The sequence below is a fragment of the Gymnogyps californianus genome, chromosome Z, assembly GCF_018139145.2.
Source record: "Gymnogyps californianus isolate 813 chromosome Z, ASM1813914v2, whole genome shotgun sequence".
Classification (NCBI taxonomy): domain Eukaryota; kingdom Metazoa; phylum Chordata; class Aves; order Accipitriformes; family Cathartidae; genus Gymnogyps; species Gymnogyps californianus.
In genome coordinates, this window is record NC_059500.1 from 46,846,001 (window position 1) to 46,873,732 (window position 27,732).

Here is a 27,732-nt window from a genome sequence, read left to right on the forward strand (position 1 = left end):
AGAACTTTGCATGCTTTCTGGTTGGCAGTGCTGGCATTTTAACTCACCCAGATGCTTCTCCCTCTTTCACTTTTAGAAAAGTTTTTACTACCTCTTTTCTCTTACATGCAATTTCCCCTGTGGACCTGGCTTAGATTATGTAATTGTCTTCAAAAAAAACAGGAAATAATGGCAACATTCAAGACTGGAAGTCCTGTCTACATGTTGTCAGCACCATATATGCATGATCTGCAGCCTCATAATTACAAGACCAACCAAAGAAACCCAGCTTATTGCAGAACTGTTCACTAACTAGGACGAATGCAATGATATGTGGGTGGCTAAGAGGACGCAGTCATGGATGAGGAATCCAGAAAGGCTGAATTTATTTGTAAACTTGGCTGGACTGCAGAAAGTGATTCAGGGAGGAGACAGTTTCCCATATTTCATTGGTTCCAGAAAAGTACATCTGTTCTGTTCAGAATAATAATATCAACCATACAAAGACCGCAGTTTTGTTCTAAGGAAGGGATCAAGATGACTGATTTGCGAACTTGTAGACAAATGTCTGAACTACCATGGCTTATGTGAGTATCTGTATGAAGAGCTCTCTCATTTCTAGAGCATAGCTGAGTGACTAGTTCTGCTCAGTTATCTCCGTTGCTTGTGGAGCAGCAAAAAAATGAGCAATCAGTTCTTAGATACCAAAGACTTACGCTTTCTTGAAAGCACTCATCAGAAATCCAGGTAATCCCTATGAAAAAGGTCTGCTTTCTTAAAAGCATTCAGGGCCCTTTCATAAGGCCTTCTCTCCTGCCCTTCTTTTCAGCAAACAAAATTCAGGCTTAGTGTTGACATGCTGATATGCCATAGCTCACATCTCCTAGACAGTATGTAAGAATATAAGAAGTTTATGATATCTGCAATTACTAGACAGAAGGGAGAAACTGCCCTTGAATATTCACACAAATATTAAGAGATCAATAAATTTTAATTTCCTGTAAAGTGCATCCTTAATGAGCATGCTTAATATTATTTTAATATATATCCTTTTTTATTATTTTCAGAAGCTGATCAAATCAGTAGAACTGGAGAAGAGTTTGGGGTTTTTTTAATGTAACCTTGCATACTCTTCAAAGATATGGTAGGAGACGAACATAGGAGAGGGAAGAAAATTGCTTATTTAATTAAGAGAAGAAATAGAACCCTTTGTAGTTCTATACATTTCTAGGGAAAAAAAAATCTCTCTCCAAATTAACATATCACAGAATTGTCAGTCTTGAAGCAGCACGTCAAGTTTTAACTCCTGCATAAGTGTTGTGGTTTAACTCCAGCCGGCAACTAAGCACCATGCAGCTGCTCGCTCACTCGCCCCGCCCAGTGGGATGCGGGAGAGAATAAAAAAAAAAAACCCTCGTGGGCTGAGATAAAGACAGTTTAATAGGATAGAAAGGAAGAAAAGCAATGATAATGATGATGATGATAATAATAATAATAATAAAAATTACAATCATACTACTAAAAGAATTGGACTATACAAAGCAAGTGATGCACAATGCAGTTGCTCACCACTTGCCGACCAATGCCCAGTCAGTTCCCGAGCAGCGATCCGCCCCTCCTGGCCAGCTTCTCCCAGTTTATATATTGGGCCTGACATCATATGGTATGGAATATTCCTTTGGCCAGTTTGGGTTAGCTGTCCTGGCTGTGTCCCCTCCCAGCTTCTTGTGCCCCTCCGGCCTTCTTGCTGGCTGGGCATGAGAAGCTGAAAAATCCTTGACTTTTAGTATAAACACTACTTAGCAACAACTAAAAACATCAGTGTGTTATCAACGTTATTCTCATACTAAATCCAAAACACAGCACTATACCAGCTACTAGGAAGAAAATTAACTTTATCCTAGCCGAAACCAGGACAATAAGTCATGATCTAGATGAAGGCTTTTGATGCAAAAGGCTTTGTTACCCATTGCTACTCAGAAGGCTCTAAGTTGCCCCTCACTCTGCATTTTCAGATTTCTAGAAATCCTCTTTTTTTTTTTTTTTTTTTTGAATGCTGAGGAAAGTAAATCTTCCTGTGTGCAACTTCCCTTCAAAAATTGGTCCATGGTAAATTGGTCCATGGTTATTGGATATGTAAAACCAAAGGAATGTATAAATGAAATTACTAATGTGGGCCTAAAATACTATCTGTGCGTGATGCTGGACTCTGTATGCTGAACTTAGTAGCTCAGATTAGCACTAGCTCATGGATTTCAAGACAGAAAAAATTATTTTGATCATCTGATCTCACTCCTCTGTTAGAGACAACTGGAACTCACGTAAGTATCCTGCAGTGACTGAGCACTCTATACAGCCATCCTTATGCAAATGCTTTGACAATGTGAAGATGCAATAAAAACGTTAAATGTTCTGCATTGGCAAAATGATCCAGCTGCAACTACTGATGGTTCCAGAAGAATTCATCCTGGACCTGTGCACCACTGGCTCTCCCAGTAGCATAAACTTGTTCTGGCTCAGGCATGGCACACAATTACGCTTCTCCCCACGCAGTCAAGAATGTAAGCTGTTGAGGGAGGAAAGGTAAAAACTCATCAGCATAAAGTTAATTCATATAAACTGTCTGAAGGAGTCTGAACCAGCAAAGTGAGTTTATACCAGATCATCACTCTGCCACAGTGCTTTTGATCTGGAACGAGTCTGACTTCAGTGTATTGTCAATATATGTCTTCAGTCACCCATTTATAAAACTAAATAATAGTACTTCTCTCATCTCAGATATTTTGTGGAAGAAATACATAGGCTGTGAGATGTTTTAATATTTTGAAGCCATGAACATAAATGTCCTCTACATAAACATCACCATCAATCCCATAAAGTGTTAGCATGGAATTCAGTGCAAGGCAATCTACCAAAATGATAATTGCAGAAAATTAGATTGTAAGGAGCAATCTGCTACCACAGCTAGTGGCAACTCTTATCAGGCTGGTTTTCATATATCTGTGCAGGATGCTGCTGTCAGACCCAAGGGCACTTAGCTACCACCCTGGCACTGTGAGGAGAAGAAAACAGTCATTGAGATTCATAACTTGTCATTTACTGACCGTTTTCTTACATCATATAGCACTGCTACTGAGTGCATGCATGAGTGGAAAAAAACATTCGGGTACCTGTTTGGTTCAGCACAAAGAAGGAAAGAACTCTCTCCTACTTTAGGATGCTTTTTTGCAGGAAGAGGAATCAAAGGTTCTATCTGCTCTTCTTCTTGGGCCTGGGACTTGGTGTTGCCTGTTTGCTGCATACAACCAGTGTCACTGCTATCTGCAGTTCTTAAAACTTCCTTTGCAGGAGTTCTGTAAGATAGTTCAGTCTTGCTGGCTGAGGTGAAACATAATGTGAAGCAGTCCACCTTAAAGATCTGAAAGGAAATTTTGAGAAGCCCTGAAAGAAAATTTTGAGAACCCCTGACAGTATTAGATTATTCTCTGTCATCTTCCAAATACTCATATCACCACGAGCTAGTTAATGCTGCAGATTTTGAATACATTAAGAAAGTGTCATCCACTCTAAAGATTCAGAGCTGAGCCAGATGGCACATCTGACTGCAGTGTATATAAGACACTGTACTACTACTGGTGTGAAAAGCAGAAATGGAAGCATCAGAGGATGAGACCAGTAGCTAGTTTACCAGAGATCTCTCTTGCAGCTCTGACCTAGGGAAGCCACCGTCATTTAAGTGGTGTGACTATTGCACATCAATTTGAGTAAACATATGATGTAGTTGCTCTGCTATAATTTGTTATAAATACCATGGCAGATAAAAATAGAGGGAAGTAAGGACCTTGAACAAAATGGAACAAAATGGAAGTAGCACCTTGAAATGCTGTGTGATTTCTTTTCTTTAACATGTGCACACATACAATAGTTCCTTCTGCACTTGGAATTCAACGTGCATGAGTCAGCGTATCCGATATCAGTAATTACAGCTATAAATGCACAGCTATTACGCACTCATCTTGTGTAGCTTGGGAGTAGTCTATTCTACCAGGAAGAAAAAGGTCCTGAGCAGACACTAAGGGTTTGTAACCATTCTCGAGCAGCGAGCCGGCATGGCCACCTGTGCAGCCTTGGGTCACGCCTCAGAGGTACAGCCCGAGCACTGCTCCCTGGGAAGAGCTCAGACCCCTGTAGAAGAGACATTCCCTTGAATGCAGCAGTGTTGCGGATGAGGTCCTCCTAACCCCCCCATTTTCTTGAGCAGGAAATCTTTGCACGTTTGTTCTCCCAGCTTCCTTTCCACATTCATTCATCTACACTGATTTATAGCCTTCCTCACTGTCCTCCTCCTCAATACCTCCATGGGGCCTGCAAAACTTAAACATGGGAAGTACATGACGTTGGGGGAATTAACAACTTGGATTTTTGGCCTTCTCAGCATAGATGGGGGTGCCCAGGCAGATGCTGCAGTGACAGTTCTTGCGTGCTCCTGCTCAGAGCGTACGTGCCTCCTGGTGGCCAGCCCAAAAGTAGTTTTATGCGAGCAGCAGTACTCGGAGCTCACATGCAATGAACGAGCGCAATCCTGGAGAAAGGCAACGAGAGGCAAGGAAGCGGGCGTGAGCCAAACGCTGACCCTTCGGTCCGGGCTGACAGGCTCGGCCCCAAACGGCCGGCTGGCCGCGGAGGCAGAGCCCCTCCTGACAAAAACGGGCCAACAGGTGCTGTCACACTTCACTGCGCCACCACGGCCTTGCACAGCAAAGCAGCACGCAGCCCTTCATGACCCCTCGCAGCCGCGTCTCCTGGGGACCCGGGACCCCCAACCACCAGCCGCTCACCCGCCCTGGGCCCCCACGGTGCCCCAAACAACCTCCTGCGCCCAGAGCGCCCGCAAACACGGGGCAAGAGGCGGCAAGCGACGAGGGGAGCAGCCAGGCCCACGGGGACGCCGGCCCGCGGGTGGGGTGGGGAAAACACGCAGGGCGCACATGGGGCGGTCCCCACCGCCTCGGCCCCCGGGGCGGGCGGGAGGAGCCGGCCCCCGGGCGGGGCCTGGGCCGCGGCCCGCCGCGCCGCGCCGCCCCGCCTCACGCCGCCACACACCGGCGCTGGAGGTGAGGGAGCCGCGGTGCTGCTGTTCGGGCGGGGCGGGGGTGGCGGGGGCGGCAGTCCGGTCCCCCGCTCCGGCCCCGGGGGCTCGGCGGGGCGCCGGCGGCTGGGGGAGGCCTCCCGGCGGGCAGGGGGCGCCTCGCTGGAGGCCGTCACAGGCTGGCCGCGGGCACCCGCCTGGTGAGGCGGGTACATCCGTACGCGCAGTGCCTCTGTTTTTCCTTGCCTGGTGTTTCCCCCGCTGTGGGGTGGGCGGCCTCGCCGCGGGGCGCGGGGGGCTTCGGCGCGTGCTGTCCGGTTTTTTTTCTGATTTCATTTTTAGGGCTGTGGAGTCCCGTGTGTCCGTTCCCCCCCCCCCCCCCCCATACCCCCCCCCCCAAGGGAGCAGGTCTGTGGGGGAAGCTGGGCGGCGCGGGTCGGGGGGCTGAGCGCTGTGGGGCGGTGGGCGCCCCGAGCTGGGCTCGGGCAGGTGCCGAGCCGGGCCGGGCGCGGCTAGTCCCTGTCCCCGCTGGGGAGCCCCGCCTGCACCCGAGGCCGTGCCGGCTGCAGCCTGAAGGACTGACAGAGAACGCGTCTCATTTCTGGGCTTTTTGTGTTTGTTTGTTTTGGGGGGATTTTTCTGTGAACTTCCACGGACTTTTAAGTCTCTTAATTGTGGGATTGTAGCTTTTTAAGGAAAAAAAAAAACCCAGACACAACAGCGTGTGAGGGAATTGTGAGGGGTAGTCCTGGCTATTCCAGTGTTAAACTCTGCTGCGACTGAACGACTTGATTCAGGTGCGCGCAGCCCATCGCCGTGGAGGTCGGGTTGGGCGCCACCGGGCGACTTCTCGCTTATGCCGCTGCTGCCTCTGGGAGAGCAGGGGTGGACCGAGACGTTTCTGTCCAAGATGCTGATTTTGCTGAATAGCGTCCGACAGCAGGAAACTCTTTAAATAGTTAACTTACCTCTTAGTACCATAAAGTCGCTTTCCTAAAGTAGCAATGTTTCGAATACACTGCTTAGGTGATCAGAGGTTAGGTCCCGTCCCCCCGCCCCCTTCCTTTTCTTTTTAATGCTGCTTCTTTAAAAAGGAGCTGTGGTACGTGCTGTTGCGTTAGGAAAACTTTGTGCAGATGTTATGTTAGCTCTCCCAAAGGAAATGTAAATACACTTGTTTCATGTTGCTTCTACAAGGATACTACTTAAGGTGAAGAAACAGTGGTTTCGTTCCTTCTATTTTATTAGAGAGTTATGTATTTATGTAAATGTTCTGAGTTAACATTTGGATAATGTAAAGGTGGAGGAGGGCTCAGATCAAAATTAAAACCACAGAAACTCTTCTTAAAATGAACCTAACATAAGGAGCATTGGCAGTTTGGGAATTAGTGAATGTATATTGTAGCAACCACTGGGTTTTTTGTGTCTCAACGTAAATTTATAGGATGTTTATCCCATGGTTTATTGTGGTAGAGATGCTTTTTATTGAAGTTCATTAAATGGTCTCTCAAAATTCTTTGATCTTCAAAGCAGAGAATACATAGTCTGATGAATGCCTACTGTAGTTGTTACTCTGACTCTTCCAGAACCTAAAAAACATAAATAATTCTTAATTTGTCACATCTCATCCTCTGCCCAGATACTTTATCCCATCCTTAATGTACTTTTTTGCCTTGCAGCCATCTCAGAATTGATTCACAAAACCCAAAATCGAACACAAACATTTAAATCTGTTTTGCTTTTAAAGGTCAGTTTCTGGTAATTAATATATTGAGGGAAAAATAAAACATGATTGTAAAAATGTTCCTCTTCACTCTTTTTATTTTACTGTATTTCATCTCTTTCCTGGATTCTTCCCCTCCCCCAATTAGACAGAACAGGGAGTGGAAAATTATGTTCTAAGTTTAGGAATTGATCCTTAAACCATTAAAAACAGCAGCAGGTTTCTTTCACTGAGTTCAGTTGGTACTAGCTTAGGGCTGTTTATAATCTTTAGTTATGTATTTAGGTCTTCTTGATATCAGGAGAATTGAAACACGTGCCTAAAAATAAGCATATGCGTACATGGTTTTTCATAATAGTGTGTGTTTGTGGAATGGTGTTGATTTTTTTTTTTCAGTTTTGTTTCTTATCTAGCCTGTGCGTAGCTAAGGGATTTCTTTTTCTACTTTTGACACCAGCAGAATGGGCTAGAAACAATAAAAAATACTTTCTCTGTGGCTCACATAATGTGGTCCATATAGTGTTGAAAATGCACGTACTGATTCTTGCAGCTCCATATGTACAGTGTCTACTCTGTGTGTTTATGGTCTGTGTAACCAAGGCACGTTAAGTGTATTGGTGTTCTCAGCTACTTTAGGATAGAAGCTGGCAACAGCCTTCCCTTAGGACCTGGGCAGCTGTTACTAAGGTGCTGCCTCTCCTTCTCCCCCCAGCTCCTGTTTGGTTTTAAGGGGAGATAAGAGCTGGCACAGCTTCTGTGCTGTTTTCAGCACCCTGCACAATATGGTACTGTGCTAACAATTGCTGAGAGCCTGCCTAAGCATTTGTCTTACACAATGATTGCAGAATATATACTTGTTGGTGTTGCAGTGTGGTTACTTTGGTTACTGCTGGTAATTATATGGTGCTGGAGTTGAAATTTACATACTGTGGAAGCTAAAAAGCAAACTTCACTAATCAGGTGAAATAAAATGTGCACTTAGAAGCATATAGATGAGCAGTTTGGTATATGTTGTAATGTTCAAAACCCTGTATTGCTTAGAACTGAATAGCAAACCCTGCAGAAGTTAAATGCAATTAAATGCTGTTCTAAATGAAGTGTTACTGACAGTGCTAGGCAGGGATTGGGAAGAGGGTTCTCATGCCTTCCCTGCCATCCAGTTTTAGATACAGCTTGGACTATTCTTCATCTTCTAGGTATAATTTGTGTTTGAATCCGTTTTGTACTGTACCTGCTTGTTGTGGGCCTACACCACTGATATTCTGAATTTTATTTTCCCTAAATAGATCAAGTGTCTGATTTGTCATCGCAGATTCCTGCTGTGGTTATGAGGTCATGCGTCTTGTCTTATTCTTCACGTTTGTACAGTCCAGAAAGAGCTTTTTCTCCTTCTATGTGAGGAACAAACTTCAAGTCCTCCCTCAGTGAGCTGGAAATCCCATCTTTTACCTTCCCTCTTCATTCTCCAGTCGTGAACTAGAAAACCATATCAGCCTGTTGTGAGGTACAATATCTACCATTTTACTGTTATTTCCTCCTTGCTGTAACACTAGCTGTTTTATTTGTGATCAGTGAAGTGGGGGGAAGTTGTAGGTGTTGCAAGTGCCTTGTATATTTTCACCATTGTCCACAAGTGCTTGTGTTTTGTATTTTGAAATATGAGATTTTTAAAAACTAAAAGTAATAGTAAGCTAGCATTAGTTTCTTCAGTATGTCACGGCAATGATCCGCATCACAGTGAAGAAGTAAATTACTTGTAAAATTTTGTGTCATGCTGTGTATGTGCATAGTCATAGGATGCTTCTGCCTAGTAAAGCAGGTGCCAGATAATGGACATTTTAACAACTGTGCGCATTTTTATTGCTAGCTCTTTTAGCTCAAGATTCATGTCTTGGGTGACTGCATGCTACCTGGCCAGCCCCCTGTGTTTGGTACCCTTTGTTTTTTATGTGATCCTTGTTACTGCAGTATTTCAAATTCTATAGATAGTGATGTACCTTTTAAAATGTCTCTTTGAGGCCAGGGAACACCCATATTACACACCCTGGAACTGAGACACGGAGGCTGAAAGATTCATCCAGTGCTGTGCAAGAACTGCATGCCTGCAGGTCGTGGCCCAGTGTTAATAAGATGATTTTTATCCTCTCTTAGTGGAGACCAATTCACTGTGAATCGTAAAACTCATCCTATGAAAAAAGTACCAGGGATCTGCAATTGGGTTCCACTTGGCTCATTGTGTCTCTGTACAAACTTACTGAGTTGGCAGTTTTCTGGCACGTGAAGATATAAATTGGAAAGCCTATCTTGGTGTGTTTTGACTAGAGCTGCTGGTTTATGGTCAGAATTATATTAAGTATAATGGACACAAATACCAAGATGGTTCGATTACACAAATACTTAAAAAATTGAATACCATTCAATAGTAGAAATATTGCTGTAATTTACAAATGCCATTAATAAATCTTGCTCACAACTCCAGAAACATAGCCGTGCCATTTGAACTGAAGGAAACTGCTAGCATTTAAGTTTATAGCTTGATGAGCAGTGCAGTTTAATGGGATGTTGCCTTCAGCACCAAAGCCGACTTAAAAATACTACAACTGTTATGGCAGTTTGCCACTTTTTTGACTGTGGTTGCACAACTGTTGGTGAGGCTTTGTGATAATATCTGATCACTGAACTGATCCGGGTTAAAAATAACTTTACAAGAACAAAAGAAATCGATGTGGAGAAGGGCAGCTATTTTTCAACTGACTCTCTAACTGGTGCAATTTGCTGGTACGACCATTTTTGGGGTTGTGCTGTGGGTGTGTGTAAATGGCAGTGGAGAGGCAAGAGAGAAGTGCAATTAGTAGAGTGAGACCTGTAATCTAGTCAAGAGAGAGAAACTTGTTGCTTGGTTGCAATGACTGTTGCCCCTGCCGTGTCCCCAGTCTGCATCATAGTATAAATCTCACTTTCTGTGCCCATCAGGGCTTTTTCTCTTGTTGCCACGAGCTATAGCACAACGGGCTATAGCAAAGCCCGTGGTCAGACCTATGTCTGCAAAGGGAGCAAATGGGCCAGATTCTTCTTGGCCTGTTTTGTACCCACACCTTTCTGTGCCTCTCTATCTGGGAAAGTAATTTGCTTTTTTCTCCTGCTGAGTTTGTTTTCACAAGAAGTTCTTGGCCTGGGTACCAGTGTGAGTCAGCTAAATGCCGGAGGATACATCCATGCAGCTAAATGATAGCTTAATTGTAGTAGAGGTGTGCCTGTCACTCTCCAGGTCTCAGCATGGCTAGTCCCAGCAGCAGCAGCTGGGGAAGCAGAGAGGTACCAAGGGTGGCAAGCTGATGGGAGCCCCAGGTCTCTGCTGGGGCTGGTAGCCTGTGCTGTTCTCTGTCCTGTGTTAGTTTGCTGCTCTTGCTGACTGGCATGTGTAGAAAGGTTTCCCAGTGCTGGAATGGCACTCCTATTTAGTTACGCAAACTCTTGTGAAGTCTCCTGCCATTAGCCACAAGACCACAAGAGCCGAGAAGCGTTTCCTCTTGGATTCATTACAAACTGTTGTTTCTTCCCCAAATCTAAGGTTGATTTTTTCAGTTCATGAAGAGGATTAACTGCATGAGATAGCATGTCTCAAACTGTGGTTTGCTCATTACTGGTGATTTTTGAGGCAACAGTAGGGTCACAGGCTGTGTGTCAAATGGTCTTAATTTTTTTTTCACTTACTAAAGGTTTCTGCTGGTCTCTGAGTGATTTGGAGGACAATTTGTAATCTGTTGGCATACAAAATTTGGGAAATATGTTTTCTTTGTTTGCTTTTTTCCCCCCCAGCAAACTCAGTTGTTGGTAAACCATCCTAAGCACTCAAGACCCAGAGAAGTGGGGAGCAGCCAAGTTTTTATTTGAGTAATGTAAAAATCCATTGCAGCCACCACTGCTGCCTATCTCAGATCAGAAGATTAAAGAAAATATTTCTTTTGGGTCAAGCTAGCAGTCTTCATGGTGACGTACCTTCCCTAACCTAAGCTGTAAAGTTGTAGGATTATTAAAAAGGAGTTTAGAAATTCATGGGCTTCATGTTGTGGCTATATATGAAAATCTTCAGAGGATGACTGAACTAAATGGAAAGATTCTGGGATTCCCTGGATACTGCTAAGGTAACTTTCTGCCTTGAAAGGTTCTGCAGATGTTCTTTCCCTTTGTACCTAATTAAGTCTCGGTTTTAATGTGTCAAGGCTTTTTGCCTGAGAGTAAGGTAATTTTGTATGAGACCATGTCCAGGTTTACAGTGTGGCAGTTAGCATTAAGCGGCTTGTTGGTGCTTCCTCCTCAGTAGGAAGGTGCGCGTGTGCAGTAGTATGCGGTTGGCTTGTCTGCCAATCATTGATAACAGTAGGACAATGACTTCTTTTTAACCTCTGGAAAAGAACCAAAACCATCTCAGGTAGGAACACTGAACTTTATTTTCAGTAGTGCTATCTGAGTTAAGTTTTTTGGATCACTTTATTATTTAAAGTTACTTCAGTGTCAAGTTTGACATTCAGAGCTCCAGTAAGGGATGTGTCAGATGTGTCACAGATCTTTGTCTTTAGCGTGTGCTTCTATTGTTCTAATGTCTTACAGATTTGATAGGGCTTGTGAACTGATTTGTTTGAATATACAACTATTTTTGTATGCGTAATTCTAAAAAAATATTATTAAGGCCATAAATAATTCTGTTCAGCCTTTTTTCTCCAGTGTGTCTGCTGACCATATTAGGAGAGGTTTATCTGAGGATGGAGGGGTGAAAATTTACTTTCTTGGCTGATGGAGAGGTTGCCATGCAGTGTAGTCTTTTGGCTTATGAGTCAGGGTAAAGATTACTGCACCTTTACCCTATTCATATAGTGCAAAGCATAATCAGCAGATCCACGCATGCAGGCTCTGATTAGGATCTCTTCCATTTTTCTTTGCGACATGTTTTATGTGAGTCTGTTCAGAGAGCAGAGGGGGTGGTCCTCAATTGTGTGGTGTGGAGATTGCCTCCTACCCAGCCCACCCAGCTCCTGGTCACCAGGCTGCAGAGAGATAAAGTGATATTTCTGTGGCTCTGAGTGGTCTTGTGTAAGACACCTCAGAGCTCTGGATAAGTAGTCTGGAAAGAAAAAGGCACGTGTGGCTTACCTTCCATGGAGGAGCACACCCTTAAGTCAAACTTGAGTACCCAGGTTCTGCCAGAACTGGTGTCTTTGCTTGATTTTGAGTGATGTGGAAGTCAGTACGGATAATCATATAAGGTATATCGCAGTGCATGAAGGCAGGCCTTTGAGGGACTGGTACTTTAGTCCTTTATTCTCCACTCAACCTTGCACACACTTTGAGGAAAAGAAGCTTTCACATTCAGAGTGGTAGTGGAAGGTCCTGGGAGGGAGGAGAGATGTCCCACCAAGTTCAGTCACTTTGTTCAACACAGAAACAAAGGAAGTATTATGAAGAGGTTTTTGGCTAGAAAACAGAAAACCTTTTCATGGGAGTCCACAGCTTCTGGTTTTGTTTTTAATACAAACATGATGATGTAACAAGTCATCTTGTTAAATAATGATACTTGTACATTTCATGTTATCAGGTTTTGTTTACACTATAAACCTTTTGCCAGCTATTCACAGATCACTCCAGTAGGACACTAAAGTATTTCAGACAGAAAGAACATTATGTATTTCTGAGTGGCAACAGAAATCTAAATTGGAACCTTACTTTGCTTCAAGGCTTTGCCGGTCTTTATACCAGAAATAGTTTGAAACTACTGGGAATGTGGATGAGTAAGGATTATAGTCTTTCATGATCACTTTTTCTCTGGTTGTTAGACTTTTGCTGAAATGTGTGGTGGTGTACAGAAATGTAGTGCTGCTGGGACTACTTTAATCTTCAGTCATGTCAATGTGGTGATTCTTAGCATATGCAGAAAGCAGAGATGACATTGTCAAAGAGGCAGTTTGACATCTGATTTCTAGGCATAAAAATACACATAGAATGTTATTGCTTGGTGTGCAAATAATGGAATTCAAGTATGAGATATTGAAAGTACCTAAAATTAAAACACAAATACCTGTGTAATTTTAAGATACCTTTTAAAATTCTGTTGTAACTAGACAAAACAATGAATTTAGGAAAAGTTTTAGTGATACTGATTCTGAGAAGGAAGAGTTTCAGACCTCTTCAATAAAATGATCCATAGTAATTCAGAAGGATCTTAAATGGCAATGTGAATGGCAAATTGCTTTTGTTTCATTTGTGTAGAAAAACCTGCTGAAGTGTTCACTGTTAAATTAACATTTCGTTTGTTTGTTTGTTTCAAACTATAGTTTTTCAGAGCCAGGACTAAAGAATTAGTAGCTTATAACTATAAATATTTAGGATAAGATGATTCATGTACTGCTTCACATCTGAAATGTATTCTTAAGGATGTTTTATTCAAAGGCTTATGCTTCAGCTTTTGAAAAAAGAAACTCCAGCAGTAGGAGGAGCATCCTACTTGTTAGCGCTCAAAACTTCAATTAAGTCTTGGAGTATTGTAAACTGTCATCTTTGCTCAGTCCCAAGCTCTCTGACTGGAATTATGTAGAACATGGGCAACTAATTTTGACCTGTCTGTGAAGAAATACTGTAATTGCATATGTTAAACAGCATATTCAGTGTACTGTGGTGTTCTCATGCAAAATAGCCAAGAAACATACCAGTGCCTAGCTAGACTGGATATTTTGTAAGGCTGTCCCATGCCTTTGTTTAGGGTTTACAAGATTGCTTCTCTTTCTTTAGTTTACTGTTGTGCTAGAGAACATACCAGTTTTTGTTGTGTGTTGGTATATACCTAGGCATGACTTTTGTCATGTGCTTTGCATACACTTACGTTGGAGTCTGAAGTGTTAATGCAGACAGACAGATCCCACCTAGGACTGTCTATGTGATTTGCCTAGCTGTTTGTAGCAGAGTAGCAAAACCAGAGGTTTTGAGCAGCGAATGAATACTTTGAGTCACCTACAGCCTATACAGCCTGCAATGAAGGCAGCGTTTTTCTCATTTGTGTCTCCTTACCTCAGCAGACTAGGTTATTATTATTATGTGAGCACAGGCCTTCCTGTTGTGCTGTAATTAGCCAAGAGAGAGCGTACAAAGCTTCAGGATAAAGGAAGAAACACATTTGGAACCACTCTTCAGAGTTACTGTTTCTCAAATTGAAATTATTGTCTTCTGTTAGCAGCTGAACTGATCAATTAACTTCCTCTTTCCAATAGCAATCCAGTAAATCATTAATTATTCCATTGCTAGTTTGTACTCTCACTTTTTTGTTTTCTGTATAGGCTTGGTTGTAAAGGGGGGGGTCTGTAACATGCACTTGTCTCACTCTTAATTTTAAAAGATACTGTGCTTGCTATGGGAAGGCTGTTTGTGTTGTAAGATGAATACCTTGCAACACCAAGAAAGGAAATAGTTATCTCTGTGTTTCAGCAATGTACCTTGACAGTATTTTCTTACTATTTGCATAGTTAGAAATGTTGTTTAGAAAGGAAAAAAGAGCCATGGTCTGCTCTGTCTCTGGGGGCTCCAGTTTCTAGATTTAGCTGGATTTCTTTGGGATCTGAACTCCGTTGTACTAAAGCCCAAACAGAGCATGTCTTGCATGTTATTGACCTCTGAGTTTATTTTGACAAGTCTTTTCAATGTTTGAACCTACCCAGCTTCTTTCTGCTTCATGTGCTTTATGTCACAGAGGCGACAGGAACTCCCCAGGGTGGAAAATGCATCTGAAGATTGACATGTCAAGTTGACTGTCAGAGAGCAGTACCCTCTTTACCTTAGTTTCTTCAGAGGAAAAGTTGTGTAAGGATCCCTACAGTAGTTGTGTGCTGCAGAACTCTTCTTTGAACCTGCTGAAGAGAGATCACTGTAGTTTAAGTGCGTTTGTGATCAGACTGTGACTTTCATGCAGCACCAAAGCAGTTGTGCATCATAGAAGGATCCTACCTCATATTTTTGGTGCTTGAATTTATTTACCTGTGATGTAGGAATGATAATTTTTTAACAGCTATTTAACCTTATGTGGAGGTCGATTATTAACTAGTAAGCAGCCATGAACATCTACATGATTACTAAGTGCAGTTACCTTTAGCACTCGCCTTGGCTCCTCCCAGTTTGTGCATACACATTGCAGAGACTACCTGTCATTCAGAATTGCCCTTTGCATCTCACCACTTGAATCGTAGTTCCAAGTTTGGTATGAAGTGACGGTCTGCGACCACAGAATGTTGAAACCTAATCAAGACCCTTTCGTGTGGTCCCATTGCTAGTGTTCCCTTTGTTAGTTTGCTGCACAGGCTTCTCATCCACAGCCTCTCCCTCTGACACATGTAGCAGCTGAAGTGGTGAGATCTGAGTCTGGGTATTCTTTCAGCGAGCAAGGGAAGCCCCTGCTAGGGGTAGGTGTGTGCTCTGATACAAAGATTGAAATGGGACTTTGACCTGGCCATAGCTTTTCCATACTTGCCCACATTTCTTTTATGTGGGCAAAGACCCCTCTGGCCCTTGCTAGCAGTCTTCCTAATGGCAGCATTGCTCGTGCCCTAAATCAGCCTTGTGGCACAATGGTCTGGGCAGACGTGCCCCAGGACACAGCTGTCAGAGGGGAGACATCAATGCAGTGTTGATGCAGATGACTTGATAGCGAGGAGATGCGCATCGGAGGTACATGGTAACATATTACCATAAAGAACTGATGCACATACATAATCTCTGGCTGGTTTGGCTCTATGTTTAACTTATAAATGAATTGTGAAAGTCACCTGTGTTTGAACAACTGCCTAATCTTTTTGGTCACAATGTGATATTATACAACGAAGTGTAGCTTTGCATGTTTCATTCTTCTCGCATCAGGTTGTGTTTGAGTAATTAAAAGTTCTGTTTAAAAGAATGGCTAATGAGCAAACATATTTTTATTGAATTAAGGCATTTAGTGAGAGTTGTAGTAATAAAAAAGGCATCTGTACTAATTAGGTATTGGAAGCTAAGTTGCTTAACTTAATTATTTTAAATAATACCATTTATTGCCAAGTTATAGTCTTAACTTTGATTCTACATTTGCCTTTCAAAAGGGAGATACTGTAGACTGATGTATTTATTTTTTTTTCCTTGCTCTGAGGCAGGCTACCAAAACACTGGAGTGGTTTATTTCAGAAATATACACCACAGCAATTAACATACAATCTCTTTAAAACTTTTTCCATGTATGGCATTATCGCAGCTCTTACTTGAGCTGAATCTTACCTGTATCATCTTACCTGACTGCATCCCTGTGCCAGGCTGACTTTGTGATCAGAGAGGCCTTGGAAGTCAGTGGGAGACACTAGTGTCAAGCAGTTCATAGCTCTTTGCAAAACTCAAGGGGATTTCCCCTTGGTTGGGAGAGGCTCAAGGAAGAGCTTAAATCTAAAATCACTGCATTCAGTTTATTTTAATCTGAAATTATCTGCTCTATTCATATGTTATTCATACAGATATTATAGAACTTTGAGTTGAATTTGTGCAGCTAACAAATACGATCTGAAATTCCCTCAATCTTACAATTTATTTGCCCATGCAAGCCTGATCTATCTTTTTAATGTTCAGTGTATGTCTGATTTAATGTGCAATATCAGGATAGCATCATTAGCTATAGCAAATGTGAAAGGACACGAACACATTGTCTGTTTGGAATGGTTAAACTGGAGGTTAAAATGCCAGTGGCAATTTCAGCTGCCTTCAGCTGAAGCTAGATGTGTAATAACAGACTGTGGTAGGAAGTAATTTATAAGTGGTTTGCTTGGTTTTGAGTTTTTTTTTGGTCACAGCATGACATTAGTAGAAGAATTTAGTTTTGCTTTGCTCTACCTGCAAATGATGATAAAGTGCATGAAGAGAAGTGTGGCTCATAAAAGTTGAGTTAGAAACAAAAGATGCCTTAGCATATTTTTGTTGGCTGCTATTGGGCAATGTCTTGATTTTTACATAGATCTTCAAAGCCGAAAGAATTTAAGTTGAAACTTCAGATCTAATTACAGGGAAGGTAAGTTTCTTTCAGGATTTTAACTTGTTTGTTGAAATGTAAACATTTTTCTCAGTGTTTGCAACACTGTAATGTTGTGCTAAAGTATCACAAATTATATGAAAACTGCTAGAAATATATATGTTTTTATGAAGTAGTTTGAGGAGGTAAGTAGGCATAGTGAAAATTGAGACTTAATTTTTCCATTTGCAATAATCTTTAGGGATATTAGTGATGAACCTCTGACTGGAATTTAGTAACTGCTTGGGTTAAAACTTTGTTGCAGTAGCAACCACTAAATACTTTGGTGTTTGCTTGCAGTGCTCACTTAGTGTTGTTTATCTTATGTTTTTATGCAGAATACATTTGAAACAGTGGGGACTGTTACGTTTAGAGGCAGCATAGCTGAGGCTGAAAAGGTTGGGAGCAAACAATTTTTGACTTAGGTGTTTTGGTGGTATTTCTGCTAATTGAAACGAAGCATCTTGACACAGGGAGATGGAGGGTCAGTGTCTTTCTGTGGGACCTCAGAAATACTCAGTATAAACACAGATTTTGTGAATTTGTTGCTTCCACTTATCAACTGTAAATGATATTTAGAAAGTGCTTTGCAAACTCTGAGAAATACTATATGGTATGTATCTACAAAGTGAGAACGGTAGTATGTCAGTAATACACTGGAGGGTGGGATTTGCAGGAGCACCTCCAAACTTGGAAGGGGGAGAAATAAAATTCTTCGATGGTTTTCTTATAACTTCTATGAGGTTTGCTGGATACTGTGTCTTCACCATTAAAATTAAATGTAAAGTTACAAACACAAATGTTATAGAGCACACCTGATGTAACTTTGCATTTTATTGAAGAATTAAAGCTAGCTGATATGTGGAAATGAGTATCATGAGGCGACCTGTTATTCACTGATTCATAATTCATATTATGCAATGATTTTAATAAATATAGTCATATATTTGCTTTGATATTCTTTGTATTTCAGATATTGTAAGAACATATCTTCTCATATGTAAGAATGTATCTTCATTATGTAGTAAAAAAATGTTAGTTTCCTAACATTTTAGATACTGCTTTTCAGTAAAAAGCTATCTTTTTAGTATAAGAGAGTTATACGGGAACAAATTACTTTTCCATTTCACAGTTCTGATGTTATGTTCTGTTGAGGATATTTTGCAGTTTGTCACTGCATGTTAGCAAAAAATTGTTTGTATTTTATAACCCTTTATCTGTGTGTGCATATACATGTACAGTATACATGTGTATAACATCTTCATAAGATAACAAAATTGTATAATATGCATTGTATAATGTAGACAGTATATATAATATATATACGTATTTGAATTGTATATGCATGTATAAAAACATTCTTCAGTTTACTTCTGAAGGCCCTTTCTGGGCTCAGGTAGGGTTTACACTTTGTGTGCTTCCTTTCAGCCTAATATGCCTTCCTATGGCTTAAATACATGCTTTTACAGAGATGAAAAGCATATACTCTTTTCCTATGTTTTCAAAAGTCTGCTTTAAATAGCAATATTCTTAAATTCAAGTTTGTTTCTAGAATAATGGAAGTGATGACAGTAAGTTTGTGAATACTTACAGTATAGTTTTTTCTGTCTTGAATTACATTATGGAGGGGGAAAGGGGCTGCTAAAGAGGTAATTTCAAGCCACAGTTTCTTTGAAAATGTAGGAATGATTAAGGAGGCTTTTCCCCCCCCAGTCTTATTTTGACCCTGTAAGAACTTGAACACATCTTGCATGATTTCATAGTTTTGAATGTAGAAACTTCACAGGTTGCTTAGGCTGTAGGTGTCTGTACTGTTACCCACATAGGTGGCTCTGTCTCTTGCTACTTGTCCAATTGCTAGAAGGAAATCTAGAAGATGTTTTATAAGGTACATAGGGACTCCTTGAAGTTGTAACTCAAGAGAGCTTCTTGTAAGCAAGTTAGAATTCTTACATACTTCTTGTGCAACCCAGACACTGGAATTGAAAAATACTCTTTCAAGTCACGCTGTTGAAGCATTGATAGAGATTTGCTGTGCAGGCATGAAACCAATAAGCAGTCTCTTTTCAGGTGTCCTTAGCTATCAAGCAAAGTGGTCAAAGCTGTACCCCAGGTGCTTACAAACACTGATGTTTAAGCCTTTAGTTGCTCAGCCAAGAGTTTATGCTAGGGGAAAAAAGAATTAAGATACGAAGTGTCTCCCAGGTCTTCTGCCAGCTAAGTGTGAGCAAGTGTAGTGTACCCTTTATAACATTTGAAAATGTGCAGAGTTGTGTTTCCTGCTGCCTTTAGTCAGTGGCCAGGAGAATGGCTAGAAACCAAACCCCACAGTAACTTGTTTCCTGCTGACGTTTGGTGAAAATCTGTTTTTCACAACAGAAAGGGGAAGGCTAAAGCCCATCAGGGAGTTCAGTCTGGTCTCCTTTTTGGATGGTGAAAATTTAGAAGGCAGTTATGTCCTCCATCAAATCCAGCCTGCTTTACAATCCACAACTTTTCTGAAGTGGTGCGCTTCTCGTCTGTGAATTAAGTATGGATACTTGGGGAGGGGGCAGTGTTTATAGGGTCATCTTGCCCCTCTCTGTCCTTCCAGCAAAGGAGTTGAGCAAGTGGTATGCTTGCCTGTTGCTCTGCTGGCTGGTCTGCAAATTGTATTGCCAATAAGTTGGAGAAGACTAACAGTTTATCCTTGTCATCTACCTGTGAAGTTAGATAATATGGCAATTTAATGAAAAACTAAAGAAAACTGTAAGGGTGGGGAGAATAACAAGCTGGTTTATTTTCAGTAAAGCCTGCTTTCCTCTCGCTGCTCTTCAACCCTCTCTGTCCTGTTCCAACCCCCAATGCAGACAGACCGCAAACACGTATGTATCTGGTAATGCATAGGATTCTGGCAGTGAGCAGTGACGAACAAAATCAGGAAGAAGATTCTTGTTCCTTTATGGTGTTTCAGGAAGCATGTTCAGCTCCGGAAATCATTGGAATAAGTGCAATTAAAGCTTCAAAATACACTGTTATCATACAAGATTGTAAGAAACTGAGCTGCTTTTGTCAGTTTAAATATGCCTCCTCTGTGCTTCTTGCTGACCTCTCTTGTAAAAAGTGTTACAGGTTAGTCCTGTCTCGACCTACGGCATATTGCAGATGCAGCCTCCAGGACCTCATATTTTTTCAACTGTTGAAAACCATATTTAACTCCAGGACTTTGTTTTGAGTCCGTGCTACAAGCAGCTTCAAAAACTGTATTTCAACAAAAAATAATTTTAAAAAGTGTTTTCATGTGAGGTAGCTCCACTTTTGTTTCTCAAGGTGTTTCCTTAAATACCATTCATCAGAGATGAATGTTTTTCTTCGTGGTTTTCTTCGTGGTTTTCTTCGTGGTTTTCTTCGTGGTTTTCTTCGTGGTTTTCTTCGTGGTTTTCTTCGTGGTTTTCTTCGTGGTTTTCTTCGTGGTTTTCTTCGTGGTTTTCTTCGTGGTTTTCTTCGTGGTTTTCTTCGCCTCTTGAGATTTGCATAATACACTTGTTTGGGATGACATTTACAGAGATCTCTGTAGCCTGGCTCCTGTGTTAGATGTGAAATACATTGGACTTTCACTATTTATGCCCTAAATTGGGTGAGAAGAGGAGCACTATATATATGAGAATAAATGCTAGTTTTATTTATGTATACATAAATATGTAATAAAAGTAACTTTTACAAAGAATAATGAGTTCTGAATTTTGTCAGACTAGAAGACACTGAATTGGTATTACTTTATTGTGTTCTTAATAACTAATGAAACAAAACTGAGATGTGCATTTACCAACAAAGTGATACATTATGGATTGAAAAATAACAGAAGCCTGTGGAAAGTTCACAACTTCAAACTTGACATCCTTCTTTTCTTTTAATGGGCATCTTGATGAAATGTAAATATTCTACTGTTGTTCTAGGCAGCCTATAATTAGCTACTACATGGTATCGTAACAGTGCTTTTTGTTGTAAAGAAAACTCAAGAACTACTTTTTCTTTATGTTTAGGCCTGATTCTTCCAGAACACTTCCAATCCTGTCAGTGCCCCTCTCCTCTTAACCCTTTTTGTGAATGTCAACACTTTTTTGGTGCCATAAACTTGCTGTAACCATCCCTTTTTCCTGACTGCAACAAAATTTTCAAGTCAATATTTTTATTACAGCTCATTCCAAGTTCTAAATGAATCTTAAATGTATCTAAATCTAAATAAATCTTAAAATCACCCTTTTAAGGGTGACTGATGACCTATTCCCCAGGATGTGCAGTTACTTTGATATAAGTATGTCCAAATAAAATCAGATTGAATACACATCCTTAGCAAAATGTGTTCTGAAATACGGTCTAAGTGGCTTGATTTCTCTGAAGAGTACAGGGACATAGCAGCATCTCCTAAAATTTTAGTTGCTGATGCTTATGCCCCATCAAATAGATGTTAGAAACAAGGACATCAGTTGAACAGCGAAGCAATCTTCAACTACGTGTCTCACTTTGTTTTGATTGATTTTAATTTCACAACTATTGCAAAATTCCTTGAAATGGGAAATCAGATAAATTGCACCCTGTATATACTGCAAGATTTTTCCACTTAGAAAAAAATAATGCATTAACATGCATTTGATCTTTTATGGACCATTAGCACTTAATACAAATAGACAAATAAAACCTCTTCTGCAGCATTTACCTCAAACTCTGTAACTTGAAAGGTAGCGTGCTGCCCTTTTCATTGCTGCTCTTGTCTATGGCATGGTAAGTGGTAACCCAGCTGAAACTCGTATCTTAAGAATTGACGAGGCGGAAATGGATATCTGAAAAATCAGAATAAGAGGGGAAAACTGGTAAGGCAATTGTTCTCTAGCATACCAACAGAGTTAACAAATACACATACAGTAGGGGGGGGGAAAGGTTTCTGATCATATTTTTGAAGCTATTCCATACTACACAAATGTTTACAAGAGTCTGAATGAGTGAAACCACAATTCTGCCAAAGTCCTGGTGCAGAACAGGGTGATTAAATCAGGTGCCCTCCATGAATTCAATGATTCTGGGTTGTTCAGAATGCACTCCAATTTTAGCAGTCCAGTTTCTTCCGAAGAAAAGTCAAAACAGGCAATAGCAACAATAATGGCACTTTTAAAATACAGCTGATCCTTGCAGTAATGTGGCTTGTATATAATTTCCATTTTTTGGAGGTGAAGAATAAGGAAAGTGTCAGCAGTGTTATGACATGCTTCTGCAAAGGAAATAACAATGTCAGAGACTCTGTACTTCCAAGATTAGACATACCTTTTTGTCCTGTGGGCTTCAGGTTCTTGGCTATCTAACTAAAATGCAGACTCTTTTCCTGTAAGAGATGGACCTATTTCTTATCTGAAGATGCAATTGTTGATGGCGTAGTATGTGAGAATTTCTCATTAAAGGGAGGTTTCACATGTAAGCTTGTCTTTAGACTTATAACTAATAAAAGCATTCAAGTAGTTTCCCTTTTAGACCACTCTGAACTGTGGAATTTCAGGAGGGGGCAGTTTCCTATTCATTGTTTCCTTAGAATTAGTTTTGCTGTTCTGATTCTATGTGGATATTTCAGCTATTGCAGTAAAGGTGAGGTTTTTGTTCAGTTTGTGACATACGTACTTCTGCTTTATTTTTTTTAAACAGGGCCTGATTCTGCAAGCAGCTAAGCATCGGAGTAATTTTACTAAGGACATAGTGATGCAGACAGTAAGGAAAACACATTTCTTCAGAAACTATATGGCTTCTCTTATTTTTGAGCCACTTCTTGTGACACTTGAACTTGTTCCTCGTTATTTTATAAATGTTGTCCAGAAAAACACCTCAAGGGAGTGGATGTGGACTGTTCGTCATTCACTTAGTCAGTCTGGGCATTATCATTGCATTTTTGCAAATATTACAGGCCCATGGAAATAATGATGCATGGTGCCAAGCGATAGGAGGAAACTGCACTGGGAGAAGCGTGCAGTGACAAAATTAGAGTGTAAGAAAGTAGTGGTGAAGTTTGCTCATACAGGATTGCACATACTGCAGCATACAGTCAAAATGACATTGATTTAATGAGCTGCAAAGGCAGTTCTTGGACTCTCATCTCAAATTTAACACTGATAAAATGGTGTATTCTGCAAAAAGCCTACTTGGAATGTATTTATGGACTATGTTCATGTTCAAAAATATTAACAAATTTCATTTGACACAGAGTGTTGGGGGTAGGAGAAAAATCATGCTGTATTTTTTTCCCTTATTATCAAATACGTGTTTTCCTGGTAAGAATTATATAACAAAGAGCTGCGAAATGGGTAAAACAAATGTGTTTCAAGTTATCCTGAGAGCATTACTATAGTTTAGCAGTGGAATTTGGAGATTAAGCTAGAAATTATCTAGCAGGAGTGTGGATCAGTTGAAATGACAAGATAGTCCAGATGTTGAATAGGAAATAGCACTCTGAAAAATCACCTTGTAACAATTTCAGTGAGCACGTGAAGGAACAAACCTGATGAATGACATATTTGTAGTTAGGAATTATGCCATTGTGTCCAGGATGAGGCACTGTGAGAAGAATTCAGGCTTCTGCATGGTGTTTCCTCTTCTGTGGGACAAGGAACAGAGGCCTCGGGCACTGCATGTTTAGTGTGGTGCTTTGTGTTCCGGCCTTGCAACAGACAGCTTGTGACTGAGGTCTGTGCGAAAATGCAAGAGGTGGGCACCTTCTGTGGCTGTAAACTGCTATACCAAAATTCACACACAAATGCTATTTGTTGAAATTGTGGCCATGAGATGTAAATGCAGGTAAATCACAATAGTGATATCCTGTATTTCTCTCTCAGGGCCTCTTGTTAAACTTGTATGTGACTTAGAAGAAGAAAAATACTATGCATGCCACCTTTACATTCTCTGTTCTCTTTAATCTGTCATCTATTTTGCATGGTATAATGACAGGAAAAGAAAGGGTGTGTGAGGCCTAGATGTCCATGGTAAAGGCTCTTGGTTATCAAAAAACATGTTGCAGAAGTAACTTCACTCATTTGAGCCTTTTCTGGTTTATTGTGATTGTGCTTCTCATCCCTGTGAGGCTAATTTTGGCCTCTGGTAACACAGGTAGGAAAGGAGCTGAAACGTGTCTTAGTTCAGTTTGCAAGAACAGTGTAACAGAACTTTGCAAAATAAGTACAGGTTCACATCTTGCTCCTTTGACTGCTTCCCTTAGCTCAAAGGTTCCTTTTGAATAACCATCAAATTATCCCACACAGAGAATATGCAAGCAAAAGCTCTTTTCTGCATGCAAATGTCACTTTCTTCTACAGAACATTGTGCACCTAGACTTCCAATTCTGTTTTGCATGGTAAAACACCATTTGGAAGGTCATCACAAATATGGGCAGTAATGCAACCTTAGTTGCTTGACAAGGTTTTGAAATATGCTTTACCAGTATCTCTTCCTAAAGATCAATATATTTGAAATAACCATGCAGGAGGATGTTTCCCAATATTGACAGCATGTACTGCAAAAAATAGAAGTAGTGTTTAATATCTTGCTGAATTCTTCAGTATATTTGTTTGCTTTTGTAAATGTTTCATCTGGTTATTAAGCTATAGAACTGAAGTGTTATCTCCTTTTGCTCTGATTTCCTGGTACCAGAATTCTTTGTATGATTGCTTTTGTTTTAGCCAAAATCATGCATATGGGTAATAGTTTAGACTGATCCATCTGCAATATTGATGTACTTGATGTATTCCTCACAGAGTTGCATCAAACTGTGCAGTGGCTAAAAGGTAGATATATATGGTGGTTGGTTTGTTGGGGTTTTTTTCTTAATTAAAGAAATGACAGCAGAAAAGGATATAAAGTGGTTGTCTTCAAGCCAGTGATACTCAGCTGCCTACTGAAAGAAGATTAGGAGGCTTGATAGTTAGTAGAGATGTGAAGAGTTAATAAAGACTCCAGACTTGTCGAGAGAGGTGTGTAGGACTGATTTTTCTCTGTTCTGGCTGTCTAGAACTGCAAGTATTTTTCATAACAACACTGTGCCTATCATGCGGTGTAACTACAAATCCTGTTTAAGAGTTTGGGATCACAATGTTATGCACTGATGTGCACAGTTAAGGGTAATAAAAATCACATCTCACACAGGTACACCAGCTGCAGGTTGGTGCCAAGTAGTAGAGGAAAATATGAAAAAGAGTGTGTGTGTATATATATATATATACAATTTTTCACTGAATGTGAAGGCTAAATTTCTGTCTGCAGTTTGTGGTCCACCTAATAATAGTTCATGGTAAATATCTGAAAGTGATGAAGCCAAGGCAGGACAATCCTTTCTTTTCACAGTAGCTTGATACAAGCAACTGTGATTTACTGTAGCAAGCTGCTCAGGTCTGCTGGCCCATACCAGACTTCTGCACAAGCCAGTCCAGTTTGTTTGCACAGGCCCCCTCCAGTGGTCCTTTGCAGATACATCCCTTCGAGCTTTTTTGCAGCGCAGGAGCAAGTTACAATGGTTGCCTCTGCAGCTAAGCTCTACTGCACTTCGGGTTTGGCTGGTTGGTTTGTTTTGATCTGTCTCCTTGATCTTGACCATGGGTTGATGCCATTTTGTATAGGTAGTAGTCGCCTGACAACAGGCAAATGGGGCAGGAGTGAATATCTCAAGCCCTTTCTGTGAGATAAATGTATGTGTCTGTGCTTCACAGTGAACTGACCTTTCTGTGTGTTGGGACAAAAATACCTGTATTGTCCTGGGGATAAAAATCAAGTTTTTTTTCTTTGCTCTCTTCCCTACAACATAACTTTATACTATCAGCTGTTTATTGACTTTAATTTATTTTTTCCCCTCCCCTGAGTATCCTTTTGACTCTTCAAAGTTAATGGCACTGAATGTCTGTTTTTAATAGACCAAAGCAGAAAGCCTTTCCTGTCCATGTATTTCCTATTAACATGTATTTCCCTTCTACTTTGGCTCCCTTGCTCTTCATTCACTATTGCTTCCTATTCCTCCTTTCCTCCCAGTTTAACTGTGCACAATCTCTTGCTGAGTCTCCCCCTCCCCTTCTTGCCTGTTTTTCTCTTTTTTTCTTTGTTCCCCATCCCAAATTGCTCACTGTGTTCACTTGCACCCTTCCTGTCTGTTCTATGTGTGAAAGTCTTCAAAGTGAAAGAAAGTATGCTTTTCAGCTAGTTTTAGTTTTCTTCCTGCTGTGAGGACGTAAACACAGTAAAGGAAATGAGCGAAGTGAAGGCTAGCCCAGAGAGATGGAGTTTCAATAGCCTTGGCTGCTTTCTGAGCAAAGAAAGGTGCACACCCTCACGGAGATACATGCCATGCAGGTATGAAATACCCCTGTAGATTCCTCTTCCATCCACCTACCTTGATACCTGTCAGCTCTTGGAAGCTGTATTTGTTATGCAGAGTACCTGTGCTACCTTAAACTCGGTGGTATGGAAGGAGATCCTTCCAAATCTGTGCAGAGACCACTCTGGCCGAGTTTGGGACCTGCTGGGCCCATTGATGCAAGAGGTTATTCAGAGACAGGTGTACCAACACAGGCAAATTGTTTGGTAGACTAAGTAATCAAGGGTTATTTAATTAGAAAACCTCATTATTACTTCCATGATTCGAAGAAACTCCCAAGTAAAGTGTCTACCAAAAAGCATTGCGGGACTTCTGCTTTTCCCCTGTGAGGGGAGAGTGGATTGCCATCAGCTGCTAGGTTGAGGCTGTGTGTCTTTGTCTGTCATAGCCTCACTCAGCATCACCCTAGCAACTCCTTCATCCTCTTGAGCGAAAATGCAAGCTTAGACCTTTATCTCCAAACCAGTGCTTTCCGCTGAAAGCGATTTGCTTTGAAGGGAGATATGGGTAGTGTCCAGTTTTTCTGGGTTTTATGCCAGACCAGTGTTAGTCACTGCTAGTTAACAGCAGCTGTTTTTAATGTGGTACAGCACCTTCAGTTTGGCCTTGTGAGGCACCTTACAGTGTCTAGCCTTCCTCTCTGTCACTCTCGCATGTGCATACACTAACCTGCACACACACACACAAACACACCAGCCAGAGCACCTCAGTAAAGATTTTTAGCTGATCTCTTGATCCGCTTCTTAAACTAATGGCCTTCTCTTACAAGCATTTGGATAATACAGTGCTCTGCAAGGAAACTGCTCACACCACCATCACCATTTTTGTGACCTGCTGCTGCACCTGCTCCTGCAATGAAGGGGCTGTCTCTGTCTGCCCTGTGGCCATCCTTGCTGCTAGAATGATGAGGAGGGGTAAGCACGCAGGGTAGTCTGGCTGGCTCTGATTTGTCTCACTATTTTCTTGCCCTTTATGTGGTGGTCCTTCGTAACTACTGCAGGGCTGCAGTTCAGTCCTGTTATAATAGTATCGTATTGCAAGCAAAACTGAAGACCAGTCTCTTTATTCGCTGTAAAGTAAAAGCATAGGTAGCTAGTCCAAAATATTAATGAGTATGCCTTTTCTGTTACCTAGTTAATCGTCAGGCTGCTTATTCCTGGAAACAAGACAAAACCGAGAGGTTCAGGGGGTAGTGAGTTCACACTGCTAACAGCAACTATTGAAAGGCAATTTTCTATAAATGTGTTTAAACATATGTGTCATTCAGCATACTGATTTATGTCACCTTGGACTAAAAAAATAACAACCCAGTAACCAGTAAAATCATAGGCTGAAAAAGGTATTTAATTTATTTTATCAGACATTCCAGCTGATTAATGCCAGGTAAGGCATATCAGAAAGTGGAGTATCACCTTTTATAATTTAAATCGTAAGAACATTCTGTTCCTGTGAGAACATATTGATTTAATTGACTTTTTTTCACTTTAGTTTATGGAAACTTTGTA

At 41.0% G+C, this 27,732-nt stretch overlaps 1 protein-coding gene across 1 annotated transcript in view; it reads left to right on the top strand.

Annotated features, from left to right (window-relative positions):
- Positions 1-5,063: 5,063 nt before the first annotated feature.
- The window catches only part of PIP5K1B (phosphatidylinositol-4-phosphate 5-kinase type 1 beta), a 121,147-nt gene continuing 98,478 nt past the window's right edge, over positions 5,064-27,732 (top strand). Inside the window, exons 1-2 of the mRNA XM_050913510.1 lie at positions 5,064-5,093; positions 8,078-8,295. The gene's annotated coding sequence lies outside the window, so the exon portion shown is untranslated. The remainder of the gene's footprint in view (positions 5,094-8,077; positions 8,296-27,732) is intronic.